General features: G+C 38.8%; 1 long non-coding RNA gene across 1 annotated transcript; it reads left to right on the top strand.

Annotated features, from left to right (window-relative positions):
- The first annotated feature begins 2,763 nt into the window (after window positions 1-2,763).
- Window positions 2,764-9,219, top strand: LOC122495593. The gene is made up of 2 exons (XR_006300504.1): window positions 2,764-6,855; window positions 8,747-9,219. It is a non-coding gene; the product is annotated as an uncharacterized LOC122495593 (long non-coding RNA).
- The last annotated feature ends 244 nt before the right edge of the window (window positions 9,220-9,463 follow it).

Genomic DNA, 9,463 nt, shown 5'->3' with positions numbered 1-9,463 from the left:
CTCTATATGTTATTTTCAGGGTCAACGGGAGTGTCATACTCTAATCAAGTGTTCCCTTCACAATGCAGCAGACAGTAAGATCATCCCTTCAGCACTTTCTAGAACCTCCATGCAGCCAGCCCATGCCCTGGATACCAGCCTAGCGGACTTCATTATCATTCCAGTCATTCCTTTGCAAAACACTACTGAAAAAGCAGTTACACATGGGAACCTTGAATTTTTTCTATCAAAAATGTGTTTGTAAGCCCCAGATCTAGCAGCATATTAGTTAATGATTAGGAGGGGAAGAGTGTGCATGCATGTGTGTGTGTGTGTGTGTGTACAGTCTAATACATAAGATAATTTGTAAAATGCAATCCTATAATAAATGGGTCGCTGCCAATGCCCCAAGACTTAAGAGAACAACATTTTTTTTTGGTGGGAGTTTTGTTTTAATTTAAAGATAGTCTATTTTACGCCATTAAGAAAAAATAAATATGGTGGAGGGTCCAGGGCAGGCAGCATGAGGACTAGGTTTAAACTGCCATCTGGCTGGGCGACCCTCAGCCGTCCATCCTACCTCTCTGAGGGGAGAGCCAACTAAGGTGACGAAACCAGATATCCCACAAGGTTTCTTTCAGCTGTAAAACAATGCCTTCTTAATATATATAGCCATGGTCATGCCTACTGAGTGAGGAATTAAGGAACTTGTAAAGGAGTTTTAGTCAAATATCTTCATGGCTTTGGTCATCTGAACCATTGTCTTACTTTACCATTCAGTTCGTAGAGACTCCCACTTGCTTTGTCCTACCTGAGACACTTGAAACACTACTCCAGGCTCCAGCAGGAGCAGTAGAGAGGCAGGAATAGTCTGGAACTAGTATTTAAAAACTCACTCTGCCTTCACTGTTGAAAGTATTCTCCATGTACTAACTCCTGTTCCTTTCTAACCACCCTATAATTGATACATTGTGAATAGTCCCTTTTCCAAGATGAGCAAACTGAGGTGAAAGCCTAAGTTTTCCACTCCTATAAATATGTCAAACTGAGAAACCGTCTAGACTCAAAGCAGCTTTTAGAAGTGCATTTATCCTTAGAGCCCACCTTCACTAATGATGATTACGTAGTGGTCTGGACACTGAAAAATTGTATTATAAAGAAATCTTTTTTTTTTAATCCCCTTGCTCAGTTACCTAAGAAAAGGTGTCGTGTGCATAGCCCAAAGGCCTGTGCTTGGCCTTCTCCACCAGCCAGCAACACATCAGCAAGCACAGACACTGTCTAAGCGGCATCATTCAGGAACCAGTTCCAGGTTTTTGGTTCTGCTTTGGGGGGGCGAGGGGGAAGTTGGGAACTTTGACAAAGGGATGTGATAACCCCAGCTTCTAAGAGCAACGACTGTTCCTTTCTAACGTCACGCGATTTTTATTTAGCAGCTACATGACTAGCAAAGTGTTATATAATCATCTTCTAAGTACTTGTTTCAATTTTGCCGCAATGAAGGTAAAAATGCGGCCCTCAAAGTTTGAAACTCTAACCTGGGTGTGTTGTACTATTCATTTGACAACAGGAACCCACTATGTGCAGACACAGAGCGTGCAACAGTGAGCAAAAAGCAGCATGGGCTGTGCTTGCAGAGCTCACGCAAGGGCCACAACAATAAGAACGACGTTTGCTAATTACTGGGGGCAAAGCGTTCTGAACACCGCTGTATTACTTACTGCTCTGTCCTCTTCTGAAAAGATGTATTTCATTTTAATGACAGAAAATCCTTTGGAGCAAATGTCACAAGGTAAAAGTCCAACTGGCTGTAAGTGTGCACGAGGCTCCGAAGAATGAAAGAAGCAGTGAACTAGAACATGAGGAAGTATTCGGTGGTATTTAAGCTTATTTGCAACCCTCTCAGAAGTCACTATGTCTCAATATTCAGATGCAACTAGGCAGACATTTGCTTTTCTCTTTTGACCATTGTTGCTTTGGGGTATAGAAGTATATTTAGAAGAAACTGAAGCTCAGAGAAGTTCTGTGAGTTGCCGGGGTCCCCAGCTAGTAATTCAGAGAGCTAGGGTTCTAACTTAGAATTTTTTTTGACAGGTAAACAGTATTTTTTTTCTCTGTCATGGCTGTTTCTGATTATTTTATCTTCCTTCCCATAAAAGTTACAAGGGCATCTTCCCACTTGGTTTCTGTGTAGAATAACTAAGAGGGAATTCGCAATCATATTTCTAACTACAAAAACATGTTATCCATATTATTTGTAGGCATATATAAACATGGAAGTAAAAATGCCAGAGAAAGTAACTCACAGCATAGCTAAAACATAATCTCCGTTAACATTTTGTTGTATATCTTGCCCATGTACCTTTTCTTCCGTATACCTACATGTGGATGTACAGATGTAGAGTGTGTTATTTTTGCGTCGTTTAAACTACTCTGCAATGAGCGCGAGTTACTTTTTTATAAGAAAAAAAATGTTTGAAGCAGTAATTCGAATCCTTTGGAATATCTTCAAAATTATTAAAGAACTTATATAATGTCACTATTTTTTTTTAAATTTTTTTTTCAACGTTTATTTATTTTTGGGACAGAGAGAGACAGAGCATGAACGGGGGAGGGGCAGAGAGAGAGGGAGACACAGAATCGGAAACAGGCTCCAGGCTCCGAGCCATCAGCCCAGAGCCCGACGCGGGGCTCGAACTCCCGGACCGCGAGATTGTGACCTGGCTGAAGTCGGACGCTTAACCGACTGCGCCACCCAGGCGCCCCTAAAATGTCACTATTTAAACACCAAATAGGTTATACACAGTTTGGTCACTTGTGAGCGTGTGTGTTTGTGTGGTATGTTTTATTCGATCAACAATATACCGTAAATGTCTTCCCGTATCATTGAATATTGTTGTATATCATTTTAAAGGATTGAGTACTATTCAATTGTACTAATGCCCCGTGATTTACTAGCTAATTCCTCATTTTAGACAGTTAGGATGTATTCAGTTTTTTTATTCTCATGAATGACCCCATAAGGTCGAGATGAACAGTTTGTATAGCTAAATCTTTGGACACATTCATAATTATTTCCTGAGATTAAATTCCAAAAGGTAGAATTTCATAGCAAAAAGGGTATGCAAGCCTCTCAAAATCTAAAAACACATATGTTCACACCACCTTTGGAAAAACTGCATCATCGTACATCCTACCAGATGCATGCACAGCTCCATTTTCCTCACTAATATGAATTATTCTTTCTTCTCATCTCTGACAATGGTGGGCAAAAAAAGCTAATTATTTTAAATCCACGTTCGTTGATGAATAAGGAAGTTGAAATTGTAATGTGTCTATTGGTCATTTGCATTCTCCCTTTGCTAGTTTTATGTCTCTAGAGTGATCTTTTCTGAAAACTTTGCAGAACGATTTTCAATATAAAATTTTCCATGTTGTACATTTTGTATTAAATCAATACTCAAACTCAAGTTACCAACGCAGCTCAATATGGAAAGTAATGGCTTGAAGATAGATTTTGTAAGGAGCATAGATAGTGGAAGGTGAATCCTTTGGGGCTGGGCATACCACCTTTGCTGAGCTTGGATTCTCCACTGGGTCTAATGTAGAGTGCAGAAAAATTCAGACGTACGTTGAGATGAGGTTGGCTGACTGATCATCCTCATGGAGATGATTTGGGCACAATAAACTCCAGTGAGATGATCCTAGGTAGAAAATATTAATTATTACATTTGACTGGTAAACCTACCTTTCTCAGGAAAAGTTAAATTCACAGTACATAACGAACACGTCCTAGGTTATGAGTCTACACTGATGCAGGCAGGTCTAAGATTTCACATCTGAGGTTTCTTTCCACACCCAGAACAACGAAGGTGAAGTTTGCAACATTTTGGAGTAACGAAGAGTGGTGAAGCAAATCTCATTGTAGGACTTCAGACTTTGACAGAACTGAGTCCAGGTGACTTGGAAAAAGACACGCGTCGATTCAATCATAAAACAGGCAATAAAGTTTCTGAATAAAACGTACACTTCCTAAATACATCACGTTGTGGTTACATCGCATAAATTGGGTGACGGGGTTTGAGCTATTTGTTATTTTTTAGCTTTCATGGTTTAACAAACACAAGTGTCATTTAGTCCTTGAAATGAAAATGCACACACAGCAACTCCCCACACTGTCTTTGATGAGGAATCTGGCCTTCTAGTTCATTTAACATGAAATAACAGATTTGTGTTGATGGTGCTTTTGTTCTTGATAGTGAGAGAACTTGTTACTGAAAAATTAGCTACTCACCCTCAAGCAATCACTAATATTCCAATTCCTGAATAGAGAAGGGGGGAAGAGAGCAGATGGAAGCAAACAAAAATTGTATTAATAATACATAACAGAGTGCTGCTATAAATGATATTTCAATGGAGGAAAACAATAGAAAAACTGCCGTTTTCATTGGATTTTAATGTATTTATCAGTCTCTAATGCTCCTATCTTCAAGCAGTTCCCTTTTATTGACACGGCAACACAAATTGCAGAAGTAAATTGAATCACAGACTCAGAATGTAAAAATCAATGAGAAATAATTTTGTAGCACTAAAGTGAATAGTGTAATGCTAGGTATTCATTTAATTAACCATGAGCCTTTCCACATAATGCACAATCATTGCCAGCTTTTCAGCTCATAGTTGTTCCAGGAATAATGGGTTTGGGATTCATCTTTAGAAAACCTGCATTAATATTTGAAAGCGTTTAAATCCATTAGTGGGTCATCTGAACACTGCAGGTCACTTTTACATTGCTAATTGAAACAATAGTAATGGGTTATAATCTACTGTCTAATAATGCCTGGAGTGTTTTACCGCTTTTATATCTGCAGATTCCAGGAAATATGTAAATTTGTTGCTGAACTGATATAAAAATATGGAAATTTAAGCTGCAGACATCAAAGTATTTTTTTCTAAAAAAAAAAAAACACGGCATTTAATAAACTGAAGAGTTACACTACATTCTGGTGTCAGGATAAATTCCTTACTCTAGACCTTCCCCTGTTCTCTCTTCTCCGCTCTGGGCGCAGCATCTGGCACTCACATTTTCCACGTTGCCATTAGGAGAAAGTGAATATCATTAAACCAGTGAGTAAACAATCATGTCATTGTTTCCATATGCAAGCTATACATTGACTCAGCCTGCTGGGTCCTGGCTGCTTTTTTATTTGCCCTACATGAATTTATGCAAGCATTTTCTTTTTCATGGGGATTTTTAATACATATCAACATTTTCTTGGATAGGGGCAGTACATGTGGCAGGAACTCTAGCATATGAAATGAGAAGATGATTTCAGTGTGAAAACATACATGCATGTAAACACATACATACATATCAAAGGAAATATGTGAGAAAGACAGAGTCGCTTTCGGAATCCTCCTTGTAAATTGAATGTCTACAAAATGATACTTAACCAGCATTTTCTCTTTTAATTAAACATGCATCTCATGCACTTACCTGTATCTTCCTATGCTTAATTATAGTCTGATTGTGCAGAAAATCCAGAAAGACGCATCTCATTATAATAAAGAAAATGCTTTAGCATAGGTGGAGATTGTGGCTGCATGCGTACTCATTTTATATAAATGGAATATGTTTTTGGAAACACTTTATTCCAAGGCTCAAAGAGAAAAAGGGCTTAAATCCATTCACTCCACCATCATCGACATGATCGCACTTGTAAATCAGGTGGGGAGAGAGAAGAGGACTCAAAGACACGTGTGGGTCGCACTGACTTTGATGCTCTATCAAGAAAAGCAACATTTGAGTTTCTGGTTTTCGTTATCTTTGCAAATGTATTTACATCTAAGGAAGATGCTAGAAGTCGGTATCAAAATTCTGATTTCATCCACAGAACACTGGTGAGAGAGCTTTCAAGCAAGGAAATAGAATTGCATATAGAGACTAGCACAGCTCATGTATTAATTGTGTGGTATGTAGAATTCAAATGAAACATTTTAATGACTTTAATGAGGATTGTGGATAAGAAAGGGACTAAACATCCCTTGGTTCTTGAAATGGAAAGACAAGTCAGTTTGAGATATGCATAAGGAAATTGCAACAAGGAAACTTGACCTTGTGAAGTCCTCTCTTAAATATTCCCGCCATGTTTCCTGTCTTTCTCCATGCCCTATTAAGCTCCCTTTGAAGTCAGTATCACTGTACTTGCATCAGTCGTACAGGGCGTGGAGAAAGACGAAACAATGACCCGAGAAAGCAAGTAGTTTCTTTATCAAAGAAGGACAAGTACCATTAGCCTATAGTGCAATAAATAGCCTCCTCAAAGATATTTTTCACTTTCTGTCCGCTGAGGGGATGGACAAAGGGATCATGACTTGATTCCCCACAAGGAGAGCCCTGTTGTGATTAAATAGGATGACAAATTGGGCTTTGTGTTCCAGTTATAGCTTCCATGAGTTTTATTGTGGCTGCAATAGGGACAGGTACTTAAGGGTTAAGAGAAAATCCCACAATAATATCACATATCTAGTCAACCGAGAAATCCTACGTGAAGGTCAGAAATCCCTTTGCAACCCTGGGAGTTTCTACAGCTTTACCCTTCTTGTCTAGCTGTGTCATGATAAGCATACGGAAGCCCAAGAAACCAACTTTTTGCCTTTTGCCTTTAGGCAAATATTGGTAAATTTTTAGCCACAGATAGAAGAGCTTACTTGACCTTAAACAGGTGGATCCTCTCATTTCTCACTTGCCATTTCTTATCTTACTACATAATACGCTTTGTTTTAATTTTTAGGACTTTATTTTATTTGTTTCCGGAGTTGGGAACACAGCTGCCGGTCATGAGTGAATATCTGCCCCGATTTGTCGCCAAGAAGGTGCTACTTTCTTTTCCTTTAGGAGTTTAGTCATTGTTCACTTCCTTTTTAACAAAACCATCGATGCCCATTTCAAGATGTAAAGGAAGCTATTTAATGTAAAAGCTCTTCCAGTTCTAGGTTGCCGATCATTTCCTTTTAGTGCATTGAAAGAACATTCATTTGGGAAACCCGATTCCTTCCCATAACTTAAGACATCCATTAATGGTGTGCCATCCATTGGTTCACTGGCTATTAGCAAAGGAAATGCCTGACCTTGCCGCCATGAGTCAGGGAAACAAATCTCTCCATTTTAGTATATGCTCTTTGCTTGGCCTTTCAGTGACTTAGCTGAACCCCTTTTTTCTGAGCTACTCTGTTAGGCATTATGCTTTCCTGCCCCAAAGTCTTGCGACCTTGGCTCTGGGTGAGATGACAAAGCCAGCACTTTTGCTGAAAGGTGACATCTCTCATTTGGCCGTTCCATTGGAGTTTACTGCCTCATTCATTTATTTTTAATTCATTCATTCGCTAAACAGTATTTATCGCATCCTACTTAAGAGAAGGACTTAGGAAACTACTGTATTCAGGTACTTATTTTATTCTTTATTAAAGCCATCCCAGTTTTAGTCTGAGAATATATGGGTGGGAAAAACATATATACATATATATTTAATACACATATACTCATAGCTCATAAAATTGTAATTTCATTAGTAAAAAAGAGTGAGTTGCTTGGTTGTATCTTATTTTCTATAATTTTTAAATTTCTGAACTGTTGTTCTTATGGAGATTTTAATGGCCTTTGTATTATCTATCACGGATTTTTTTTTTAATTTTTTTAACGTTTATTTATTTTTGAGACAGAGAGAGACAGAGCATGAACGGGGGAGGGGCAGAGAGAGAGGGAGACACAGAATCTGAAACAGGTTCCAGGCTCTGAGCCATCAGCACAGAGCCCGACGCAGGCCTGGAACTCGCGGACCATGAGATCATGACCTGAGCCGAAGTCGGACGCTCAACCGACTGAGCCACCCAGGTGCCCCTATCATGGATTTTTTTTACGCAGGAGGCCTGAGAATATTTTGGAGTTCCTAGCAATAAGTGCAGGGCCTCATCTAACTTTGACTGAAAGATAGTTCCTTTGTCCACCTGGGAAGGCTCAATCCTCACCAGTTGTTTGTGGCTTTGGGAGGTATGGTCCTATTCAACCAGCACTTCCCTTGAGTCACCCTTAGATAGCAGGGCCAGCTAATATTGTGAGATGAAACATTTACCTTTCCAGTGACCTGTTTTGTATAAGAACACAACTGTCCCTTCCCCAGAAGCTAAAAAATGGAAACAATTCAAATACATCTTACTGATTATTCTTGGACGACGAGTGCTTGAACATTACAAATAATAGCAGCTAACATCTCATACACAATATGAAATTGTAGACACGGCTCCAGATGCCCATAGGAGCCATATTCTTATTGATTCTCATTTCCTATTACATATAATATCTCAAACACTGGGATGTGTCTGACAATCTCCAGGAAGTCACGGATTATTTGGTATAGTTTATTTGGTTAATATAACGCGTCATGTTCTGTGAGATAAAGTATTAACTTATTCAAACATCACAAGAATTCTGTGAGTTAAGTAAGCTATTATTACCCATTTTGTAAATGCAATTGAGATGCAAATGAAATTAAAATACCTCCCCCAAGGTTAGCAGTTATTAGGCTATAGAGGTGGGATTAGAAGCCAGGCAAAGTGATTCCAGGGCCTATGCCCTTAACCTCAATGCTTTACTACCTCTCCCAGGATGGAGTTTTTTTGGCTGGGTTTTTTCTTTTCCCGCTTGCATGGTATTGTGGTGCTTTGTTTTTAAAAAATATGCCCCTCTATCTCTCTTGTTCTATTTCAGGGTAAGATGAAAGTTAATGGAAGCCCCACAATTTCTGACTTCTGTATCTGTGATGAAAGCACCGTATGCTGCCTCCAAGGTGTGTTTATTTCTTTTCTTCGAAACCTGGTTTCAACTCCTGAAGAAGTTCAGCATCACTGTTGACTTAGTGACATGACACAATCTATTGTCACTCTATGATGATTTCCAAATTGGATCCACGATGTGAGTTTGAATCACAGAATTGAGGCCAAGTGGGATGAAGAGAGATGCGACTGTGGCAGTAACGGAAGTCATGATGTTTATCTCTCCAGTACACTTAGCAACTTATTTAACTTCAAAATATTTTTGTTTTATGTCAGTTTTTGGCTTGTTTGTTTCTCTGGATGTGAATCAGAGAAGATACTGGGTGTGAGAGCTTCAGGGATGGCTAAAGAAGGATGCAAATAAAACTTACTTCCAAAGAGAATAGGAAAAAATAAAATAAAATAAACTCATTTGTATTAATGTTGTCACTCTTAACATTCACTATCAAAAATCAAAAGACTCATGTAAATAGAAGTAACAGACGTAGTTCTACTAACTCAGCCTCAATGTCAGTGATATTATTACCCATGATACCAAACAGCATGACAAAGTTTATCATGATTATTTAGAACACCAACATGACCATCTCCAGTTCATAGTATGACTTCTTCCAATAATACAGCTAAAGTTAATGAGTTGGGGTGAGTGTTC

The sequence above is a fragment of the Prionailurus bengalensis genome, chromosome F2, assembly GCF_016509475.1.
Source record: "Prionailurus bengalensis isolate Pbe53 chromosome F2, Fcat_Pben_1.1_paternal_pri, whole genome shotgun sequence".
Taxonomy (NCBI): domain Eukaryota; kingdom Metazoa; phylum Chordata; class Mammalia; order Carnivora; family Felidae; genus Prionailurus; species Prionailurus bengalensis.
This window is presented reverse-complemented; position numbering and strand designations above follow the sequence as displayed.